This window comes from Ambystoma mexicanum, chromosome 6p, assembly GCF_040938575.1.
Source record: "Ambystoma mexicanum isolate Mex_15411 chromosome 6p, UKY_AmexF1_1, whole genome shotgun sequence".
Classification (NCBI taxonomy): domain Eukaryota; kingdom Metazoa; phylum Chordata; class Amphibia; order Caudata; family Ambystomatidae; genus Ambystoma; species Ambystoma mexicanum.
The window spans coordinates 1,331,489,741-1,331,514,424 of NC_090935.1; the positions used below are offsets into that span (position 1 = coordinate 1,331,489,741).

The 24,684-nt window shown below is 46.0% G+C and overlaps 1 protein-coding gene across 7 annotated transcripts in view; it reads left to right on the forward strand.

The window, feature by feature from the left end:
* Positions 1–24,684, forward strand: part of ACO1 (aconitase 1) — a 792,824-nt gene that overhangs the window by 216,025 nt on the left and 552,115 nt on the right. The gene's annotated exons all lie outside the window — the stretch shown is intronic.

The window sequence follows — 24,684 nt, forward strand, 5'->3', positions numbered from 1 at the left end:
GGGGCGGCATTTTTTAAAGCTTTGTGTGTCAGGGAGATCATTTTTAACTGCATTTTATTCTCTGTAGATAACCATTTATGTTGGAGTCTGATGGCGGAGATGTGTACTCTTTTATTTATGCCAAGCGCTGCTCGCAAAGCATTGTTTTGTAGCGTTTGTAATTTCTGGATGGTAGTTTTACTAGCACCACTGTAGAGGGCATTGCAGTAATCGATCCTGGAGAGAATTAATGCTCTAGCCAGGATCATGCAACTGTTGGCGAGGAATGGCTTACCAGCTCTTATAGTATAGGCAGTGGTGGAGGCCAGAGATTTTACCTGCTTGTCAAATGACAGAGTGGAGTCTAGGTAGAAGCCAAGGGTTTTTACTTCCTTGGAGACCCTGATTATGTTTCCGTTGATGTTGAAGGAGGAGAATTCCTGGCCTAATTTGTTAATATTTACGTGTGATCCCAAGATTATTAGCTCTGTCTTGTCGTTGAAGCACAAGCCATGGGTGGCCATCCATGCTTGAACTATGAGATACACTCTATTCACCAACTCTGTGTCCTTAGTATGATCCCCAGAAAGTGGGAGGAGAATCTGTGTATCATCTGCATAGTTAGTGTAGGTGATACCCAGAAGGGCCAGATCGTCGAACAAAGGTTTGGTGAAGATGTTGTATAAATTTGGTGAGACGCAAGAGCCTTGGGGAACACCACAGGATGGGGGTGGGGTCAGCTGCAGCCGATGGGGAGAATACTCTCATTGTTCTCTCACCCAGGAATGATTCCAACCATCTGATGGCCTCAGGAGAGAAATGAGGGGCAGAGTCCAGGTGTCTGCAGAGGACCTTGTGGTCGACCAAGTCGAATGCAGCTGAGAGGTCGAATAAAAGCAAGAGTGCTGTCCCTCCACTATCCGTCAGCTCATCAATTTGGGTCTTTAAGTCGATTAGGGCGGTTTCCGTTCCGTGTAGTGGGCGGAAGCCAGATTGTCTAGCTCCTAGGAGGTTATACAGATCAAGGTGTTTTTGTATCTGGATATAGGCGGCTTTGTCCAATATTTTTAGGAAAAATGGTACCGTGGTAATAGGGCAGTAGTTGGTCGGGATGAGTGGATCTAAGGTCTGTTTTTTGAGGAGTGGGCGCACCCAGGAGTGTTTTAGGTTAGCTGGGATAGTGCCTGATGCAAAGGAAGCATTAATCAATTTTGAAATGCATGGTGAGAGGTCTCTGGCCTCATCTTTAACTGTACTGGGCAGATGCCACCTTTACAATTAGACAGTTTGAGCGAGAGTATGATTTTTTTCTACCTCTAAAGGAGCAGTTTTGGAAAAATGAAATTTGTTATTGCGCGCCTCGAAAGAGTTACTAGGTGACGAGGTATTGGGGATGTTCTGTAGATTCAGCAAATCTTTTTTTTTTGCTGTATTTTGTTTTGGAGCGTATTCATTTTGTTTGCTAGCGCATGTTGGATATCTGCACACCAAGACTTGTCCTTAGTAACTGAATCGGGTTTGCTATTGGCGACTCTAATTCTTTCAGTATGGAGAAATGTTCCCTCATATTAGAGTTGGAATTGGTAATGCGTTCATCATAGGAATTGCTTTTAGCAAGGCATACTTCATTTCGTGAGGAGATGGAAGTTAGTTTTGTTTTCGACTGAAGGGCATAGTCTCCAAGAGTATTCACTTTTTTTCTTTTTAAAAGCCGTAGGTCTCTTAATTGAGGTGTAAACCATTTGTTGAGGTGAGCCTTTGGTTTGCTTTTTCTAAGCTTGAGAGGGGCAATTTTGTCTAATGTGTTGAGCATGATATTATATTCCTGGACTAAAGTGCTGGGATCTAGATTGTCAGACAAGTTAGAGTGGGTAGGTTGGCAGGGATAACTTTAGCCACTGTGATACTCTTTTTATTTCTGTTTAGGCAGGGTGGCGCTAGCAGTGAGACCATAGGAGAGGGTATGAGTGTTGATAAGTTAAAGGCTATAAGTGAGTGATCTGTCACATGGTTGGGGAGAGATGGAGGAAATGGAGACTGTGCAGTTATAGTCCGCTATCCAGTCCAGTGTTCTCCCTTTTGAGTGAGTGGGTTTACTGACTTTCTGAGACAGGCCTGATGCGTTGATGATATTGGCTATGTTAAAAGCTTGTTTATCCGTGGGATCATTAAAGCCTAAATTGAAGTCTCCTAGTAAGAGAAACTGAGAGGTTTGTTTGAGGTTGTTCGTAATTATACTGTGTAGATCCTCCTCGAAGGTTCCAAGAGGACCTGAGGGTCTGTATATTAAATGGATGGTGAGGGATTGTGTGTTATTTATCTGGAATTTAGCACAGAGGTTTTCACAGGATTGCAAGGTTTGAGAGGGGGCTGTTCTAAGGGAAACGCTCAATTTTGAAATGATGGCAATTCCGCCACCTCGAGAGCCATCTCTGTCTTGTCTTGTTATGGTGTAACCTTCTGGGATGGCTAGCATGAGTGAAGGGCCTGCTGCATTATGTAACCAAGTCTCGGTTACCGCCAGGAAATCTAGGTTATTTTCTGTGACTAAGTCTGCTATGTCAAGGGCATGGGCAACAAGAGATCTCGCGTTGAGAAGCACTCCTTTAAGTGGTGGGGCCTCCGTTGGCGTGATGCCCTGACTAGGACTGGATAAGTTGGTGTCCATAGTCTTGTACTTATATCTTTTAGTTTGTGTTGCGTTTGTAATATCAATCTGTATTGACTTGTGTGGGTAGTTAGTTTTCAGGTTAGTTGGTGGTATGGTTCTTCTCAGTGGGTCGTATAATCTGGCGAGTCTAGTACGAAGTTTAAGATTTCTATCTGATAAGGTACATGCGAGGGAGGTGATTTCAGTCCCTGTGGCACCAAAGTGTTTGGATTGAGTGGTGGTAGGATTATTGAACACTGTTAGGCAAGGGGTGTGAGATAGGGTTTGACACAGAACCAGAAGGCTCAGTGTGGCATTCCTGACTCATGGTGATAGTGTAGGGTGGAGGCCATAATGCTGTAATATAACAGTGAATTTGGCCTTTTCTAACAATTCGAGATATGGGCACGCAGGTGTATGTGACGAAGTCAGCACTAGGACATGTAAGAATGTCATGCAGTAGGTACCTAGGTTTTAGTAGGGCTAGTGGCAATCACTGTGCCGATAAGTAGTGGTGCGGGCCAGTTGGTTCGCAAATAAGCATTTGATTTTGCCCAACAATTTTTTCTTTTATAAACACTGAAGTATTCCTACACGTAAAAATTCCTGATTAGGGCACATACATTATGGTGCAGTAGAGGTAGATTAGGTTTTCATATGTAATCCAAATATTTGTCAGTAAGCGTCCAATTTGTGGCAATACGTTTTTCTGTAAAAAAAAAAAAGAAAAAAGGGGTTAAGCGATTAAGACCTCCTTGCTTGGCCAGAAAAGTATATAAGATTTTAAAGTTGAGGTAGAGGTGATTGACACAACAGAATGTATACTTTAGAAGGTAACCAACACATTTCTTGTGTGTGTGTTAACACACCAAGTTGCATAGGGGGGGGGGGGCAAGAGAAAGGTGGGCAGACATAGTGGCCTGGATGCGTTTTTCTCCTCCTCTTACAATTTGAAAAGCATGTAGTTTGTATATAAAATGCCAGAGGAATAAAAACCAAACACGTTGCCACTCAGCACATTTGGTGCATGTACAGGCATGGGTGGGGGGCAGAATGCGATGTGGTTAGTCCCACTACTTTTGTTTACGGAATGTAGAGGGGGCTTCTTTTTCTTTTTCCAGCTATTTTAATAATCTGTTTTTATCACAGGTCTGTTCTGCTTTTTGACGGTATGTGGCCATTGTTTGATAATTTGTCAGATCTATGCCCTCCAAGTTTTTGGTCCAGCGGAATTGGGACCCTATTTCTTATCCCTGCGTTTCCAGTCTATGGTTTTTGGACTATATGAAGTCACTTTGTGCAACTCCGTTCCTTTGGTCATAGACTTTATTTTGTCAAAGCACCCATTACCTCAGTTTCTTTTGGCATCATCCTTTCTAGTTCTACTTATAGTTCCTTCCGTTTGGATTTAGTAAACCAAATTCTTTCGTTGTCTGTCTGCCCTCCTTCTCTGTCCCCTGTTAGGAAAGATGTTCTGTTTGTTGCTCCATACCCTCCACATCTATGGAGCCCCCAGCATTTTTCTTTTGTTTTTCTCATGTATTTAGGACGGTAACTGATCACTCCCTATGGCTATTGGTGCAGGGGGATGATTGTGTCCCCCATTACGAAATTCCTAGTTTGATTTCATTGCACACATCCCTTTAACAGTCTGGTGCGCTATCCCTTTCTCTTTTGTGTGGTGGGGGGGGGGCTTTAGCTTAAATTTAGGATAAAAGCAGGACTGCTGCAGCTGTACTCTACATAGTCGTTGGAGCCAAATCCCCATCGAATAGTGTTGGGGGAGTTTTCCTAAAGTACTACTGGCAGTAAAACTGTAGTAAGCTATCCGAGTGGTTTGTAGGTCTCCAACTCTTAGTATCCGTCTGTACTAGCTCATGGCCTTGTTAGTGTGTTGGAGCAGCCAGGCTTATCTTAAGAGGAAGATGTGAGCTGTAGGTAAGTACTCTGAATCTTAGACAGGCACAGCAAAGAGGCACATGAGGTATATTTATTATATTTACTCCTTTTATCACTTTAACTACTTCAGACGGTAACATTAGAACACTTAGGAATACTAGATAATACACTTCAAAGGGCACTTTCACTTTTGTGTTTGTTCACGGTTACATTTGTAGCAACGTTAGAACGGGAAAAGACAAGGTTATTGTATTATCGGTAATTGCGCACTCATGCGGTTTTCAACAGGTTATACGTAATGCATTTACTCTGCAAATACATATAGAAAAGTCACTTAAAGGGAGGAAAATAAGTGGTTAATACAACATGAACTTAGGTCAAGGTTCTAGAGACTGTTTTTAGTCCAAAAACACAACCCTAGCTAATGGCAGTATGGAGAGGGCTTGATGTCTTGACAAACGGCGAGTAATGAAGAGGTCCAGTGTCTAGAGTTATTGAAGCAGCAAGTTAGCAACTGACAAAGGAGACCTAAAAATTGACTTGAGCAGGACACAAGCAGCACCCTGGGTCAGAGGTAAGAGGGTGTTGCCCTGGACAACTCTACGTGCACTCCAACGCGCTGGAGCAACTTCTTGGAATCGGGTAAGCAATACCTTTTTCCCCACAGTACCTCGAGTTTGAAGAAAGTGTTTGTGTTGGCTGCAGCTCTGGACCCGACCTCCAGATTCCTTGGTCTTGTGATGAAAGACCTGCAGTCCCACACTCTGGTGAGGGGGTCTGGGCGAGTTGGATCGGATCGCTGGAGTGTCCTTACGGGCTCAGCACAGGTTTGGAATGATTCGGCCTTTCCACGGCTATGCACTTGAAATGGGCAGCAGGTCTCTGGGTATTGGGGTTCCGCAGCTCTGGAAATTCCTAGGACCTTGGGTGATGGCTTAGTTCAAAGTACATCTTCGGACAGGTTGTTCCCACCAGCAAAAGGGAAGCAGTTGCCCTCATAGGAGCTCCTCTGTCGCATAGAAAACAGGGTCAGGACAGCAGTGGTCGCTTCACGGTCTTGCAAAGGGTCTGCAGGCATCTCTGGTCGTCTTCGGTTACTTCTGTTTCCTGTGGTCGACTTGCTTTACACTCCAGAAGCCTCACCTTTTATACAGTCCAAGTACACACTCCTCTGCAATCTCTCTCAGCAGTTAACAGAAATGGGCGTTTGGCTGTCCAATCAGGAAAGCCAGACCCTTTGTGGGAGCTGGTCTTATTCAGGCACTCTGGCAGACAAAGGGACAGGGGTGGAAGACTCCTCTCCCACTTCCTGCATGCCCAGACACTCTTGAGTCGCCAAAGGAAAATTGCACACACAGACCCCTGTCCCTGAATGGTATAAGGGCTAACGAGTAACAACATGCTAGTAATGGTGAAAAAGTAAGGGAGGCCCCAAGTTGGTACTTGGGAGCCCTATTGTGCACTACTGGGGCTATGGACATAGCCTGCGATATAATACACAATAGTTGGTAGAACACGGCCACTGCCTCCAGCCATAACTATGGGATTGTCTAGTTGACTAAAAAGTCACAGGAGCAGGGAGAAGGAGGATACGAAGTATCCCTTTGGCACTCCACTGAAGGTGGTGTGTATCTCACAGACTATAGAGTTTTGGGAGAGAAACTAAGTAGTTGACTTAAGGGATATAGGAAAACTAATATTAAAGGAGGACCTACAGGGTTCCCAACAACACTGCCCATAAGGAGCTGTGTGCTGCAGTAGTAAAACACAGATGCCTTTAAGAGCTATGGAGCAGACAGACTCCATAGTACAGGTAGAATACAAAGAATGGAGTTCCAAAAGACGGCACCCATACGAATGAATTGGTGGAAAAAGGCTCCACTTATTCAGGATTAAAAGAACAAGGTCTATAAGTCCAGCAAAACATGCAGGGGTGTCTCGCTAGGAAAGGGGATGAAGCACAATAATGATAAATCTCCCTAACAAAGAGGAGCATCTTGCTGAAGACCTGTTGATCCTCGTTGCAGCCAACCTGCAGTTCCTTCAGCAATTGTCCCAGCGAAGCACTGCTTCTTTGTCTGATTGCTTGCTTAATACATGGACTGGTGAAAACAATCATTAGCAACCCCTGGATATCGGAACCGAGGTGAGAAGCAAGTAGGCCCAGCAGATTCAGTAGCCTCTGGTGATTTCTGATGCAATCGGAGTACAGGGGGCGAATGTACATACCTGTTTCTTCCCCCTTCCATGGGGTTTAATGTGCACAAAGTTCTAACCCTACCTCTTACTTGCCTGGTTGTGATCGGTTGAGTTCTGACGAAGGATCCCTCACCCCTCTTGGTCTTCCCCTAGGGTGGTGGGATTGGGAGAGGACAGCTAAAGAACTTTGCTTTCTTTAATTGCTTGTGATGCACCTGCATGTTGGCTTGTTCAGCCTTCTTTAACTTCATCCCCATTTTCTTTAGCAAGGGAAGGACTTTTATCAAAATTGTTTAAATAAATATTTATCGATTTTATTAGAAGAACAATGAGGCGAATCATAAACATCCGGTTGGTTACAACATCCCCAACAACTGGGTAGTGTGAGGAGCCAGAAATAACACGTGGACATAGTGAGCTCAAGACTTTGGCTATAAATATTTATTCAAATAAAATAAAGGGGTTTGGAAAAGGCCTCACTATCCCTATTCTAGGAGGTGTTTCCTCTACCCCTTCCCCAACCAAAACTAAAGGTCTGTCCAGGGTCAAGCTGTCAAAAGTAAAATGTCCTGCGTGTGAAATCCTATCCGTGCCCTGACATTTTATAAAACGACTCGAACAGTCTATTACAATGTAAACTTTACATATCCAAGACCTGTTAACTTACCTTGAACTTTGTAGACATGGATTCTAGGGTTGGAGAAGTTTAGTTCTAATGTGTTGGTTTGTTTTATGAAAAGAAATATAAGACCTAAAAACACTGGTTACATTTTTCCCCCCCCTCAACTTTAGGTTTTTGTTACACAAACTGAAACTTGAAGTGTGTGTATTTGTGCGCGTTTCAGATGGGGAGGGGGGGGGCATCTGCTTTGTAAGTGTTTAAACCTTGCTTTATATTCTTGTGTTTTAATGTTTTTTATATAAATGGAAGCTTGTACTTTGTAGACCTTCGAATGATTGTGAAACGGAAACACTGCACCAAACCCCTGAACTGCCAAGTCTCAGCCTAAACGCTTGTCTGAATTAGCAAGATTTAGTGGACCTCGTCCACTAAAGTTGGCTACCCAAAACTCTAAACCAGTAGAGAGTCCTAAAAAAACCTAGCACTAGGGTAATCCATCCTCAAAACGAATTCTGTGGTCCTCATCTGATACCAATGTCTTCTTGTCAAGTAAGACTCAGTACTTCATATCAGTCTAAAAGGTAAGGGAATGCCCATTTCCATAGAACTCCAACTGTATGTCAGGTATTTGTCAAAATAGTCTTGATCTCAACAAAGGGGTGTGACCTTTAACATGGAAAGCAGACCAGTGTAGTGACAAATGAGTGGCCCTGTTGTCCCTTGGAAAGAAACTTTTCTTCGCCCCACCCTTTGTGTTGTTTGGTGACGCCAAAGTGGCAGCCATCTGCCTAAGGCAAGGAGGATCACTTGAAAGGTCAGCTGCACAGGCCAGGGACAGTCCACAGCCACCCAGATATGCTAGCGATTTGGTCATGAAAGTGCAGTGCGTCTCTCCATCAATCTCGGGCTGGCCGAGTGAACCCAACTAAACAAAAGCCAAAAGTACATCCTGCCTTGTGCAAGGTGAACTTGGGCTGTAAAAGTACCAATACTGTGTTGTGCACCCAGCGACTGGGGGAGAGGAGGCATGCGCTACTCGGAGAGCAACAGTGCTCCTACCTATGATGACTAATTTGATTTTCCCTCAAGCTCATTACGAAAGGAGACAAAAATGTGTTTTATAAGTGAAGGAGATATGTAGCTCCCTTCTTAATTTCAGGTTGGTAGCAGCCTTTCGTCCCTTGAACCTATTTTTCCCTGGGACCAGTTTCTGGCAAGCAGATGGTTACATTTCTCTCCATGTGGGACAGCTGTCCTGAGCCATAGGTTTATGGCATCACAAAATGACTTGACAGAAAGAACCTCAGCAAATTTAAATAAGATTTCTTTTAAAGCAGCCAAGGGGGCAAATGGCTGAGACATTAGCATTGGAATGCTCCCAGTTGAGCCCAACTAGAATCTACAAATTGATGAGGCGGAACCTAGAGGTGTCAAAGATTTCTGGTAAAGGGGGCTCATACAGTGTCCAGTGACTGGAGGAGTCCTTGTAAAATCCCCAGCATGCCCTCTCTAGCTACAGCAGGGATCCAAATACATACATTATGCTCAGTGTATGGCTTACTGATAACCAAGAGATAATGCTTCAGTACAGCCAGTACACAGCCCCTCATGTACTTGGATTGCTAACTTTCAGTGGGTTGACTGAATTTTCAATGGCTGAGAGGACTTGAGAACTGTGATCTGAAGTGTACTGGTTTGACATGAGGAAAAACTGGCTATCCTTTTTCCTGAAGCATCATTTGCTTGTACCTCTATTCAGTAAGCAACTCCAGGGATATTCTAGTGCTCTCGCTAGATCCTCCGTCAAGTGAGCAGGACTAGATGTCTAGCAGCAGGCCTATAATATCCTCTGAAGATTGACAGTATTAAAATTACAAGCGTCAGATTGTGGTTTAATGGAAATTCTAGATGTGACTAATCAGCATTGGTGATTCGCCAGGATGTCGTCTTATATATTCTCCATGGGTGCTTAAATCTAAAGGACAGTGAAAATGGGAGAGAAGCACTTTGCATTCTCAGGAGTACCAGGCAAGTGCAAAGGGGTCAAACCGATTTATTTTTGCTCTTAACACTATTGTAGCACCTTGAAATCCTCACTGGTATTTTGGCAATTGTTTTGCACCATTTGTCAAGCTCCATACGAGGAATCCTGGAAGGCCGAAGCAGTGTCCTTATGGAAGCACGTATGGATTGGATCAAAAACACTATTGGTGTACAGATATGACATGACTATGCAAAGGATGAAAGAGGGGAGGTGGTTTGGATACGCCCTCTCCTGCTCGATAATTTGATGTAAGCAGGGAGCTTTATAAGGATGTGCATTTGCATAGTTATGAGCTCAGCTTTCGATTTATCCCTAAACAAGCGCACACACAAGACGCTGCTACGCAGAGACTGGTGCATTTTGGGTAGTTTTCGTGGTTTCTGTCAATCCACTGTGTTAATACACCAGTGTTATGGTTGGTGGAAGCACTTTTTATACAATTCACATCGTTAAAGATGGTTGCTGTTAGTCTTCTGCACAACCATATGGCAAGGGTTGTGTAATCATTTTACCTAAAGGCAGAACAGCACTTTTCCCCCAAATGTTAACAGACTAATGCTAGTACCTGTGGCGTAGCAGTCAGGGTTAACTCAAGGGGGTGGGGGGTGTAAAGTTTGTAGGGAAGTACAGCTATTCCACACGCTTGACCAAAGAGTGCACGCTACAATGGTACATTTAACAATATACACTTCATTAACAATTCTAAAAGGATCTCCTTCATGTCAAATAAGTACTATAGGTTAACCGTAACGCATGGCAAAACAGTGCATGTTTAAATACTGGAATGCTTAATTAAAGCCCAGCTAAATGACGTTCACTGTCAAGTGATACAGTACCAACAGGCTTAAGGAGTGGGGAGAAAAAGGTAACCTTGGACATTCAACACAGTCATAATAAATACATGTTTGACTCATGTGCCAAAACAGTTGTAGTATGCCTAAACCATTAGGGCGTAGTATTATATGTACTAAAAATGCACAATTGCAGCACATGTAGTACCTAGAGGGAGGAAAAGGGATGCACACAACAAAGCCAGAATACACTTGGACGTATAACGCCAACTATTTACACTCCTAGGAAAAAAAAGCACAGTAACATCTTGCAGTAATGCATTGTAACAAGGCAGTCTTCACAGGCGGGGTGTGATGCAGGCCATTCAAGATGCATATAAAATCAATGGTACTTGCCTTTGGCCTAAAACTACTTAGACCCAAGGGGGGCGGGAGGGGCAGGAAAAATGTTCACATGCAGATAGGTAGCTCCCGAAATCACTTTAGGAGAGTTCCAGATAAGCTCAAAGGTTCCCCACAGGAATAAATGGGAGCATCATTGGGTTCAGCCATAGTTATAGGGGAAAAGGGAAGACTAGTTCCAGTTCTTGCCCCACAAGCGCAGAGAGGAGGAACCAACCCCCGGGGATGCTATCAGAGACCCTCTTGAAGAGCTCCAGTGCCATGGTCGAGATCTAGCAAGATTCAGGACAGTAGAATTCTATGGCAAAACATGGTTTAAGTGAACCTGCAGAAACCTTTGACACTGCACCACAGGGACCCTTAAGTCTAAGGATTACATAATTAACTAAATGACAGCCTAGAGGCAAGTACTCGGGGTTGTGTTCCTGAAAAGAGATCAGGAACGCTGAAACCGGATCCTATCTCTCAAACCAACTACAGCCAGAAAGAAGAACAACCTGTCTTCTCTAGAGGGCACCCACGACCCAGAAGTAGGCGCAATGGCAAAGATTTCTCTTACAGGTTGTTGGAACCCAGCAACGCAGATTTGTATGGCTTGATAAAGAGGGGCAGCAGTCAGCGGAAAATGGTCCCATGCTGTAGACTATGGTGGAGGCACCTTAGAAGGCCTTAACCAACAGAAGAGGCAGGTATTGGTGTCCCAATTCCCTTCTGGGCTGTAACCGCTTCCTACACCCAAATAGATGGTCAAGGCATTAAATGGAAATGCAGTGGTAAAACGGCCCAGAAACAGTCCCAGCTCCGCAGTCCTAGCCCACAAGGAGAACCAGGGGGAGGAAGAGGACAGCCCAGGAAGGCAGACCATCGACCACAATTCCAACCCTGAGCAAAGGTAATGAGACACCAGCCCAGCCAAACAGACTCGGGCACCAAATCTTCCAGCAAGTAAGTAAACTTGCAGAGTTTATATCAACCCAGGCAGAAATGTGACTGAACCAAGTGCTTAGTCCCCTAGATATAATCTTACACTCATGTGCTATCCTAAGCCAGACCTCTAAACCAATCACACACACACCAGGGTACCTAACAATGGTTTTGCATGCCAGTGAATCGGACTGGCCCCAAAAAACCCAAAACGTTCAGGTCCACCTACAATGTGGCCTGTTGCGGGCTAGGACTAGTCCAAACCTCATTAGAGGATGCAGTGATGGACACAACGTGAGCCTGTGTGTACACAACAGCTATTTTAGCTCCTCCTTGTGGTTACCCCCAAGACAAAGCTATGGCCCACAACAAAATGACAGACAAAAAAAAAAAAATCCTTCAATGGCTTCCAATAGGTTACATTGGGCAACTAATGCAGCAAATCAGTTTGCACCCCCGGCAAAATCAAAACTAAATTACTGCTGTGGCCAACCTACTATGTATGTAGGATAATGTAGGATGTTCTAAACACTGTAGGGATCCCAGGAGGAAATTTGTGAGAAACAGATCGACTACCCCTCTCTTTTAGTCCTGTATAGATCACGGGTGAAGATAAAGGTTAACCTGTACACTTTGTTAGTAAGGTTTTCGCCTTGTTGGGAAAAATTGCACAGAAATGCAACTGAATACAAAAATTCTATCTCTTTAATAATCGTAAAAATACCTTAAACATAACAATCTTAATACATTTTCAATCAAACCATTTAGTCATCATTCATCTGTTCTAACGGGGGAATACTCGAACTTAAAAAACTTTGTGCATAAAAGTAAATCAAAATATGCATTCATGACATGGGAAAAAAACATTAGATTTTCCCTTAAGCAGTCGACATATGTTTCGGCCCGTTATAGTGTACCACCTCTGTCAACAGTGATCACAAAGATGAATATTGGGCCATCTTCAGGACAACGGTTACTTTTGGTAGATTATTCTTGTTCCCCATTGGGCACATAAGCACATCTATGGTCCATAGACTGAAGTTTGGACTATTGAGCTTGGTCAGACTCTCGGATGTGGCAAGGAATTACCATCCCTGGTCTTGGTTCAAGTTAGCAACTTCTGTAGCTTTGTCTTCGAAGTCGATCTTTATTTTTCTGAATTCCACCTGGTACCATTCAGAGGCAGGACATGGACTATTATTCCTGTAATTGTGGTGCTGCCTTGATCTATGCCGTTTGTACGCCCAAGTGAAAGCTGGAAGTCTGCAAGACCGGCGAGAGCATACAGGCGATATACAAGAAAAAGGGGATGCAGCTAGAAGGGGTCTTCAGTAGAATTCCCTCTGACTACAAAAAAGGGCAGAGGTCTTGAAAACCAATGAGTAAAACAGACAAATATATAGGGTTTCCTATGAAAGGACAGCAGAACCCCAAAAAATTGAATTCTGCCCAACGTTCCTTGTGTTTTTGAAGCGCTTCAGCGTATTTGGTGTTCCCCACGCCTTTATGGCAGAATCAGTCGGCGGCATTCTCAGTGCATTGCATGTTTTCCACTGGGAGATCCTACCCAAGTCAGAGTTGGGGGTGTGTATGTGCCCGCTCTGCGTAAAACTGCTGACACTGTAAAACTAAGTACAGATGTTAAGTAAAGGAAAGACGGGCCCAGCTTTCTAAGCCTGTTTGACACAGATTTGGGAGTGAAGTGGCCTTGACGCTTGCTTGCAGAGGTTTTGTGTCTCAGCATTTAGTTTAAAAATTGTACTTACCATAGCACATCCATTGTCGTGTATGCACTAAATGCACATATTAACAGCTGTGAAATAACGAACATACTGTGAGGTGTTAGAAAGCCAGCAGTGTTTGTTGGCACAGTGAGGCGTGAGAGGCTAGAACTCATGTGCGTGAAGAGCAGTAGGGCCCAGGTGGCGCTGTGGATTCGTGATACTAGAGGAGCTCATAGTAGGCCGTTAGATTGAGTGAGGCAGTTTAAATCGCAACACAGAAGCGGATCACTGGCACTTTACCTAGCAAGGCAGAAATGTGTAGTGAAAGATGGCAAGAGACAGCACTGGGTTTTCAAATATTACATTTCACAACGTCATGAGAGCCACTATCCTATACTCCCTGTTCATTAAGTCTGAAAGGCTGTTCGGCATGATCAGCGGATCATTTGCTTCTGACAGGGATTCTCAGTCACGGGGTTTCCTTGTATTGCACCGAAAATAAACGCCCTTTTGCAAAACCGAAAGCAAAGTGGAGTTTTTGCTTCAATAGTTCTTATCAAATGTCCAGCAAGATTGCTCAGTGATGCAGGTGCTTTCCCCTAATTATCCAAATTCAGCTTTCATGACGGGATTGAATTTTAGCATGGCAGACTCATACCATCATTTATTGAGTTGGTTAAGTGCCATTACATTGGTTATGAAGGCCTTTGGAGTGGGAGGAATCCAGCATGAAGGATTACATAAAAACATGGACATTCTTGTTAAATGTACCTACTACAGTGTTGCATAAACCTTCATCCCCCCCCCCCCCTCCAACCAACCCACAATAATTGTTTCACTGTCTGACGGGGCATAACACGCGGATTTACTGTAATACACCTGTTTTAGGTGATAAAATATTAATTCTTGTGCACCGGCCTTTAAGAGTTGATGTTTTCATGTTTAAAACGTGGGCTGCCATTATGGCGAAGACCACCAGTTTAACTTTACCAGGGCCAAACTCCTTAAATGCCAAGTCTAGGCAAAAAGGACCAGCATACTCGTCCTTGGCACTTTAATATTTGTGGCACTGTTAATGGTTGCATGTGGTTAACATTTGTATATAGGTCTTATTTTTGCTGCTTATTGTATCAATTTCTTTGGTCAATATTCTTTAAACCAATAATGGATATAAATAATAAAACAAGTCTGCTGCAGGGGTCTGCCACCTATGGCTTTCCAGATGTTTTGGACTACAACTCTCACCAGCCCTAGGCAGCATAGTTAATAGTCTGGGATCATGGGAGCCATATTTCAACACATCTTGACATCTTGACATTATTATTCCTTTTCACAACTTTCCGTCCTTCGAAATTCATTGTAACCCCCCAATGTGGTTTTTGGGCTGAATGAGGTCTTTTTTGACCAAACTCACCTGCTTAAGTTACCAGTTTTGGGGGCACTGGTCATTCCAGAAGGCTGCTAGTGCAGGCAGTTTCTCCCAGTTATAAAACATACAAAACAAAACACAATTCACGCCCAGTGGAGTATTACAGGTGCACAGTCCCTCATTTTCTTTTTGTTTAGCAATATTTTTGTTACCTTTTTAATGTGCACAAGATAGGCTGGTGGCAGTGAACCAGGTTTTAAAAAAAAATCTCAGTGCACTGCCGACCACCAGCTTTCTCTTGATAATGCCATTTCTGGGTAGCATACTTCAAATTGTTGAACCTTGTGGTTTTAATCCATGTCCTTTGGCCATCTTTGTGTTTGGATGCTCTTCTGCCTTCTGAGACCCTTCCCGGTCAGCGCCTGAACTGTTTGAAACTGTGACTGGGACCTACTGGTCCCACTCTATACAGGAGAATGTTGCTGGGCAGATATGAGGCACCTGGCTGTCCGTGGCTGGAAAGCAATTACCGGCTTGAAAGGGTGATGATCATATCCACTGGTGGGCTGGGATGGGTGGGTCTTAAACCATGCTAGAGGTTGCCCACTGGAACCAAGATTACGAAGCAAAATGGATACTGCTGAGGGAACCAGCATTGTCAAGACCAGCCACTGGGGATCCCCTGGACCTTCTCCAGCAACCAGATAAGACCTTAACTGATGCCTTCCTCCCCTAGTCTGGTGGGCCTGCACTGCTGTCATGCCTTTAGCGACTTTGGAAGTGTTTCTGGATCAACCTGGGGGCTGACCATCCACTGAAGCGGTATCATCACTGCACAGGTCACTACCTCGCCTAGAAACCAGCCACTTGGCAGATCCTCGACTTGTGGCTGAGGAATCACATCACCTGCAGCAGCTCTCTGTGAAGAGGAGCCTGTGTTTCTCTACCACCAAGGTGTGGGCATCCCTGATAAGGGTTACTTTGCCAACTCGTCATGCTTGTGGTGTCCTGGTAGTCGTTCATTGTGAGGCCAGCAGTGGTTGCCATCCAAGAACGTCCGTCTTGTCCAGATGGTGAACCCCTAAACCACATCTACTTCAGGACAACTGAACCACTGCTCTTCAGAACCACTGCATCTACAACCGCTCGCCCAACTGCAATCCAACCAAAAGGTTGAGCAGTTTGCTGCAGTGCTTCTGACTTGCCTGCGGTGGTAGGTTTGTGATTCGGAGTTCAGGGGCTGTGTGTACATACCACCCTTGATGCCAACTTGTCCCATCGGAATTCAGTTGGTCTATAGCCCAATCACGAACCCTAACTTTGTCAGACCATGGGCAGTGGAGTCTTGGTTGTGAATTCCTTCCTGGGAACCCCTTAGTGTGTAGAAACTGGGAATGACCCCTTTTTTTGCTGTTGTAAAATGTTCATTAAACATTTAAGAACCTACCTTTTTGGCTTTGGCCCAGGTCTTGTTGAAGGGGGACTATGTGACTTCCTAAAGCTGTATCCAGGTATTCACCTATACCCTGGTCGACTCTTAGTACATCGGACTTCACTAGCTTGGTTTGGGAAGGATTGCTCAAGTTTTAAGGTAACTGAATTATACAGCATATTTCGAATGAATTGTGTACTCCAAAGTATTCCTCATCTTTGATATGTAAAGTCCACAGCTCTGCTGCTTCAGAATTTTTTTTTTTAGGCAGTGGGTGCCCTGCATCGGCGGCGTTGGGTCGATGTCCTTCGAAGGCCTCCGCCGAGGGTGACGTCATTGGATGTGATAAGTGGCATGCACGGCACCCGTAGCCTCAGTTCAGTTTTTCCGCCAACGTGTTCCTTCATTGAAATCTCAGCGCGCCTCGTGCTTCTTGTGAAACAGACTGTCTTCGTCTACCCCGACCGCCCCGAAGACAGGATTCAAGAAGTGTTGGGACTGCAGCTTCAAAATGTCGATCACGGATCCGCATCGCATTCGTCTGTGGTGTCTCAGCGTGAGCCACGACACGGATGACTGCTCGAAGTGTCAGTCGTTGACTGTCAAGGCCTTGCGGGAAGGTAAGGGGAATCTGAAGGTAGGGAAGGTATCCAAGCCCCGTAAATCCCAGCCTGCTGGATGTTCGACCGATGAGTCGAGAGGTGACTGTCCTCGTCGGTAGGAGTCCAAGCGGTCTCGATCTAGGAGTGGTTCCCACCACTCGTCGAGGCGGTCCAGGAAACTGCATCATCGGTCGCCTTCCTCGTCCTCTTCGTCGGATGCCTCCTCAAGACTGATGGTATGCCTGTTCAAGTCGTCAACCCTGGCGTAGTGGGATGCTTTCCGGGTGGCGATGATGAAAATGTTAGATAAACATGGCACTGTTCCGGCCGCGCCTTCTGGCGAAGCAGTCAAGGAACGTTCTCGGCCGGATACTAAATGGCGTGATAAACACCGAGAGCTTTTGCAGCCCTGTTCTTTCGAGGCCTTGTCCGATCACCAGAGAAGTAGCAGGTTAAGGTCTTCGTCTCCGGTAAAACCGGCGAAACCTTCAAAGCCCTTGAGGGCGTCAACGCCATCGGTGCCACGCCCATCGGATGCACCTGTCGGGTCTTCAGCCCCGGTCGAGCCTTCGATGCCAGCAGCCATCAACGCCACAAATGCTTGAACAAGGGTTGGTATTCCTCATATTTTATTTAGTCCCAAAAAGGACAGAGGACTGAGACCCATCTTGGACTTAAGGTGCTTGAAAAAGTTTCTCAGGAAGGACAAGTTCAAGATGGTCACTCTTTGTCAGATCCTTCAGGGCTTCCAGTCCAGCTCCAGGATTGGTTTGGTTCATTGGATCTGCAGGATGCTTATTTTCATGTGCCGGTCCATCTCAAGCACAGGAAATACCTGAGGTTTGCAGTTGGCGGGTCGCACTATCCGTTTTGGATCCTGCCATTCGGGTTCACCTCCGCCCGAGGGTCTTCACCAAGCTCATGGTGGTGGTGGCAGCACATCTCGGGTGAGGGGGATTCAAGCCTACCCCTACCTGGATGATTGGCTGATCAGGGCCCGTTCTTCCGAACAGGCCTTGGATCATCTCAGCGTTGCCTGCCACTCCCTTCATAAACTGGGTTTCTCCCTCAACTTCAAGAAGTCACATATGACCCCTTTCCAACAGCTCCAGTACATCTGAGCCGTGTTGGACACTCCTTGGAAGTGCTTGCCATCCAAGGTGAGGACTCAACACGCTCTCCAGGTGGTCACCAAAGTTCAACATTCCCAGAGTCTTCCGGCTTTCGAATTTTTATGGTTGCTCGGCCTCATTGCGTCCCACATTTTTCTGGTGCCATAGGCCTGACTGAGAATGAGATCCCTTCAATGGGCTCTCTGGACACAATGGTCTCAGTTCTCAGGCAAGATGTCGGATCTCATTCAGATTCCATTCTGGGTCTCGCAGGATCTTCTGTGGTGGGCCTGCAAAGAAAATCTCATGAAAGGAGAACCTTTTTGGCAACCGTGGCCAGAGGTAACCGTAGTGCCAGACTCTTCCCTCACAGGGTGGGGGGGGGAGCTCACACCAATAATCTGACCATCAGCGGTCATTGGTCTCCATCGGAGTCAAAACTACGCATCCATCATTTGGGGCTGAGAGCAATCAGGCTAGCACTGTAGGCTTTCCTACTGTCTGTACAGGGGAAGAATGTCCTGACAATGACGGACAACCCGGTGGCCATGCATTACCTCAACAAGAGGTGGTGTAGGGTCACTACCACTGTGCAGAGAGGCGATGCAGCTCTGGTTCTAGGCAATTCAAGATGGAATCTCCCTAGTAGCGGTGCATCTAGCCGGAGAGGAAAACACAGCGGCGGACGCTCTGAGCAGGCAGAGCTCGGTCTCCCACGAGTGGGAGATGGCTCAGGAAGTCCTTCAGGAGATCTTCGCCCTTTGGGGAACCCCGCAGGTGGACCTGTTTGCGACCTTTGCCAACTGGAAGTGCGAGAGGTATGGCTCAAGGGAATTTCCTCTGAGAGGAGCTCTAAGGGACGCGTCTGTCGTGGATTAGTCATTCCCGCTTCTGTACGAGTTTGCTCCGATCTCCGTAATTTCTCAAGTTCTAAGGATGTTACGGAGGTTCGGGTCCCACATGATCCTCATTGCTCCGGATTGGGCCTGGAGAGCGTGGTACCCGGACCATCTAGACGTGTCCATCTGTCCTCCCATGCATCTTCCCCTTCGAGTGGATCTTCTCTCGCGAGATGAAGGTTGGGTTCTCCATCTAGAGGTCAAGACTCTCAACCTTCAGGCATGGTTTCTGAAAGGTTGAGATACAAGGATTGGGACCTTCCAGATGACGTAATGGAGGTGTTGCTTTCGACCAGGCGTCCAGCAACAAAGTCCCTGTACCATTGTTTTAAGTTTTCGATTGGGGCAGGGGGAAGAAAGTTGATCCTTTTCTGTGTTCAATGTTGGAGGTTCTCTCCTTCTTGCTTGCTATATTTAGCACACGGGGGTCTTCAGGTGGGGACCATTAAAGTTACCTAGCAGCGCTGTACATATTTAAGCGCTCATCCGAAGAATGCTCTTACTTTAAAGGTATCACTAAGTTTCTCAAAGTACTCGCAAATGTATTCCTTAATCTGGTCTTAAAGTTTTTCATGGGTGCTCCGTTTGAACCTTTGCACTCACTGTCTTCTAAGCCACCCTTTACTGTGTTCCACAAGGACAGAGTTGTATTGAGACTTCCTTCCTGATGTGGTCTTCCATTCACACGTTTAAGCATTATTCCCTGGATTCTTCATATGTTCAGGCTGTGCTTTAGTATGCCATTTAATCGGGTATATCTAAATTCTTCTCCCTCCTCCACCTTTGGTTACTGCTTTGGGAGTCTGTCAAAGATGAGGAATACGGTGGAAGACCCAATCCATTTGAAGAACAAATGACTTACCAACTGGTAACGTTCTTTCAAATGGATGTTCCGCCAACGTATTCCTCATCTCCCTCCCAGCCTTCCCCTCTGAAGAATTTCCCGTGCTGTTGCAGCTTACGTTCCGACAAGGCTGAAAGCAGTCTACGCTGGTTGTGCCCACATGGCCTACACAGTGATAGGTGGCGGAAAAACATGAACTGAGGCTACGGGGGCTGTGCATGCTACTTATAACATCAGATGATGTCACCCTCGACGGTAGCCTTCGAGGGACATCGACCCGACACCATAGACGCAGGGCGCCCTCTGCTGAAAAAAATTCCGAAGCAGTCGAACTGCGGACATTACATGTCAAAGATGAGGAATAGGTTGGAGGAACATCCAGTTGAAAGAACGTTACCAGTTGGTAAGTAACTTGTTCTTTTACTTGTAGAACAGTTTGGCACTCTACCACTTAACACCTTGCATTCTTTTTTAAATCTAAGTTTTGTTTAGTCCCCTTTTGGGACGACCTGCTGTGTATAGATTGTGTAGATACTTGTGCATGTAGCATAGAATAGCTTTGATTTTCCCCTCCCATGAGTTTGTGCTAATAAATGGTATATTTCTATATGTCTGTGTGGGCATCCTAATCACCCAAGTCTAAGCCCTAATGCTACTCCGGAAGAGTTTGGCTGGAGAAAAAAAAACTAGCCTATCCTGTAGCCTCTCAGAACCACAAACCAGTGCAGATTCTGAAAATCCCAGTTAACTAGGGACACATCTACACCAATTTGGTCAGAGATTCAGCAACTGCATTGGAGCCCTGCGTAAGGGGGGGGAATAAAACCAGCAGACAATAAAAAGGAGTGAGTGCTTAGATGGGTTTTCAGAACCAGCCCTGTTGCCCAATTGAGAGGCCACACTATTATGGTGAACAGGAAAAGACAGCAATGTCTAGCCCAAACTCCATGACAGTAGTGTGACTGAGCAGTAAGGCTTGGACGGAGGAGAGTATGAAAGCGTTGAAGGGTACAGTTAAGCCACACAGAGTACTCTTAATTCAAGTTAGGCAAAACATTAATCAATACAGTAATGCTTATTCGTTGAACAAACCTGTCAATTAAAGCCACTGGTAAGTGTTAGGGAGAATTCTCTGTTTAGGCTGAATTTCCTAACCTAGTGAGTCCCCAGCAGCTTTGCTGGATTTCTGGAGTTTGTTTTTTTTCTCCTGCCAAGAGTGAGACTCTTCTCCTCACACGCTTGGACATGATTTGAGGGGTTCCTTTGACTGTTAGTGTGTTTTATGGGCTATGGGGTCTTTTACTCCATAGGGTCTCATGTGTTTTTACTATGTGTGTTACACAGCACCCTCCGTGCCGTGACACAGGGGTGTCATAGTGGCACCCCACCACTGGCTCCCATACCCTGGGACTGACTACTGTCTCCCAGGGCATGTAAAGTCACCATTGGCTTTACTAGTCCCAAATTTAGTAACAGAACCAGTGCAAACCATCCTAATGTGGATGTACTGGTAGGGGTAATTCGATTGCCCCTGGGTCTTTTTTTCGAGGGGGTACTGTGCAATCCTCCCTCGGCGAGTTTCTGGCTGGTGGCAGTGGTTACCCCGCAGAATATTCCTTAAGAATATTCTCTATGGGATTTGCCCATGTATTTTAAACGCACCACTTTTTGGTGCAATGCTAAAGATACCGCCTGGATATTTATTTAATATTAATTCACCGGTAGGGTCTTTTTGCCAGAACTCGGTTTTAAAATGGCGTTTGAGTTCGTCTCTGTAACTCCAAACCAAAGGTCGAGCCCTTTGTTCCACTTTTGGTGGGCTTCTACACAGTAGCCCTCCAAAGTGGTGCCACTCTGTCTGGGTACCACAGGGTGTGTGGGAGGGGGTTTAGGCACCTTGGACTAAGTTGCCTTGCCAACCCAAGTCGCACTCTTGCGTGATTGGCCCAAGTGGTGAGCCGCCGCGCTCACCACTTAGCCTGTTTGATTGACAGCTAGGCTGAATGAATGGGGGTTTCTTGCATAAAAGCAGGGCTTTTGGGACTGGAACTTCAGAAGTCGCCACAGGACCTGAAAATCCGAAGAGGAGAAGCTGAGCCGGCCTGCAACGACGACACCACCGGTGGAGCCTTGCTGAACCGTCTCACCACTTCCCGACGACAGAGGAGATCTTCTTGCCGGAGAGTCTCTTCTCCTTGAGTTGGTGGGGACAACCAGTTAGTGGTCGAATTGCCCGTGCCAAGCACCCTGGCAACCAGATGGCCACTGAACCGCGAATAAAAGGACTGCTCCTTTTAATCGAGAACTCCACGGCTGGTTTCTTCCCTGGCAGTGCAACGACCTTCTGCTTTCCTCCCCGACGAGACCTTCTCTTCCGCCGGACGAAGCACTGACTTGCACCCGCTGCCAAGAACTGCCCCCGCTGGAGCGTTCTCAACATTTCAAGGTACTGTGTCCGCCTGGCCTCCCTTTCTATAGATTGCTACAAGGTGACAGTAAATCCTTAACCTTCTAGACTGGGCTGGTCTCTTGAGTATCGAACTGGTCCCTTTCTTTTGGTCCAACTTCTTTCTGAACCTTTTCGAGACTCTTGTGCACTTTCCAACCGTGTGACCTTGGACACATTTCGTTCTGATCTCTTAAAGTGGATCCGGCTTTCTGAACTCTAACTTCACGATTTTTATCTGCCTCCTCTCTTGCTGTGTTCTGTTGCAGTGTTGGGATCTGTTTCAATTTATGCTCTGCCTTTCTCTCCCTTTTAACCGAATGTCATGATCTCTGCTTCCAAAAGATCAGGACTTGTCCGACTCCCTTGGAAGCTGACCCATAACCCCGGTTCCGAGTGCCAGCCAGTCCCAATTGGGACCTTTCGGACCCTGTCCTGGCGCCAGTGGCACCAGGCTCATAAAGATGCCCAGTCCCAGCGCTGGAAGCGCCGGGCTCATAATGCTTGGGTGGACTTACCTGCAGTAGACCCTGCTGCTTACTTACCTGCCAGTTGAACCCCTGATCCTCTTCTGTTTGGGACTACTTTTCCTGTTGGGTGGGGCAGGAGCCACTCCCTAGATTCAGAACACTGGAACTCTTCTGGAAAGCAGGAACTCTTTTCTTACCTAGGCGTGGCTGTGGAAGGAGACACCTAAGCACTACAGGAGGCTATTTAAACCACACCCAATGGATGAATCTCGCTTTGCGTTATTCTGCATTCTCTGCAGCAGAACGCTCATCGTGTCTTCTGCTTCTGATCCTGGGCCTAAGGGAACAAAGGCTTACCATCCTGGAATCCAGTCTTCAGCAGCACCTGTAAAGACAAAGAAAGAACAGGTTAGCACTACGGTCTTCAGTGGCAGCGCATCTCTTACCTGGTCCATCGCCTGTCACCAACGCCTCGCGCTGCATTCCGGCATCTGAAAGACAAAGGCTTACCTACTCTTCGCATGCTCCGGAGGTCTTCGCACTGCATTCCGGCATCTGAAAGACAAAAGCTTACCAGCTCTTCGCACACGCTCCGGAGGCCTTCGGCGCTGCATCCCGCATCTGAAAGACAAAAGAAGGTGCGTTTAAAGACATTGGGCAACTTTATTACTCACGTGCCATTACTCCTTCCCACGCCGAATCCAGTGGGTATTCCAGCACCCTTCAGCTTCTCTAAAGCTCCGAACTTGTACCTGCAAGATAAAAGGGACAGTTAGTGCGCATCGTGAAGCAGACTACAAGCGCTTACTTACGTGCTTCCAGGCGCTTCTATTCCTCACGCGGGTTCGATCCTCAACTCTCATCAGCCCGCCATCCGCCATCGCCGGAACCCTGCAAAACAAGAGATATCATTACAAAAGACTTTTAAGACATTTGAAGTGCCCAGAACTTACCGTTCGTGCAGTTAACGACGGACAGCAGTCCTCTGAGGTCAAGAGGCCTGCACCCTTATCCAGTGAAGAAACGGCACCCTGCCCCGAGGCAGATGGAGAGCTCGGCGTTCACTTACCTAAGGTGAGGGCGTTAACCTTTGGGGTTCTACAGGAGAAGAGAAAGGGAAGAGGAGAGAGGCACCCAATAACCCCAGTTCATTAATCCCATATTTTCTATCTGCAGACATCTTACTCTTCGAGTCAGACATACAGTGCACAGAGGTCCAGCCCAAAGAGCCAACCGTGTGTTACACATCACCTTTGAAGATACGGCATTCACCCAGTCAAGACCGGCGCCTCTGCGGGAATCAGGTGAGCGTTACACCGAATTATTAGAGTGCCATTTGCGTTAAGCGCTCACCGCTGTCTGAAAATAAGTGGTGCTTTACTTAAGACTTGTCTAATATTCTTTTGGGAGTGTATATACTTTAGTGACTGTGTATTTGAACTTGCTTGATCTTAGTGCCAGTGTGTTTTTATAGATGTGTTTTTAAATAAATAATTGTATATATTTTACACCAAAACTCTGGTCAGCGTTTGCTTGTTTTACTGTGTTTATCTGCCCTATTGTGTATGCTCTGTATACTGCCTAACTCTTCTTGAGATAAGTCTGACTGCTCAGCCACAGCTACCAGGTAAATCTGGGTGGTGCATGTGGTATCCCCTCTGTGGACCTCCTCACCCTCCTACATGGAACTCTCAACCAGCCGCATCACAGGAAGAGACACACACGGAGCTGGGGTGCAACACATCTTTATTTCTCGGGATCCTTCTTCTAACTGCCCACATGGGCGGCTAACCCCGCCCCTATGCATACACGGGTCGCAGCCCGTGTGTAAACATAAACATGGGACTTCCTTCCAAACGATAAGGAAGTGAGGACATCACAGTGCAGACTGCTACCAATTGGGTTTACTGCTAACTCCTGTGGTCTTAAACCTTTTGCAGTGGTCCCTAAGGGAACTGCACAGGTTTCTGCCTAACAGTAAGCAAACTACCAAATACACTATCCATATCTGTACATCCACCTTGAGGTGCTCTTGCTAAAGAACACCAACACTTTACTTTTCAAATTAATCAGTTGACAGAACACTAATGCAGTAAATCAAATGAACAAAACAAAGGTAAGTAAAAGACCAGTTGGGAAGCAGGTTAAGTAACTTCAAGAGCAGAAAAACAATTCCACTGCCTTGTAAAAATAATGCCCTATAAAAGTGCTTCCCTTTGCCATAAATGAGGGAACAGTGGGAAGTAAGCATACCCTTTGCAAGGCATACAAACCGG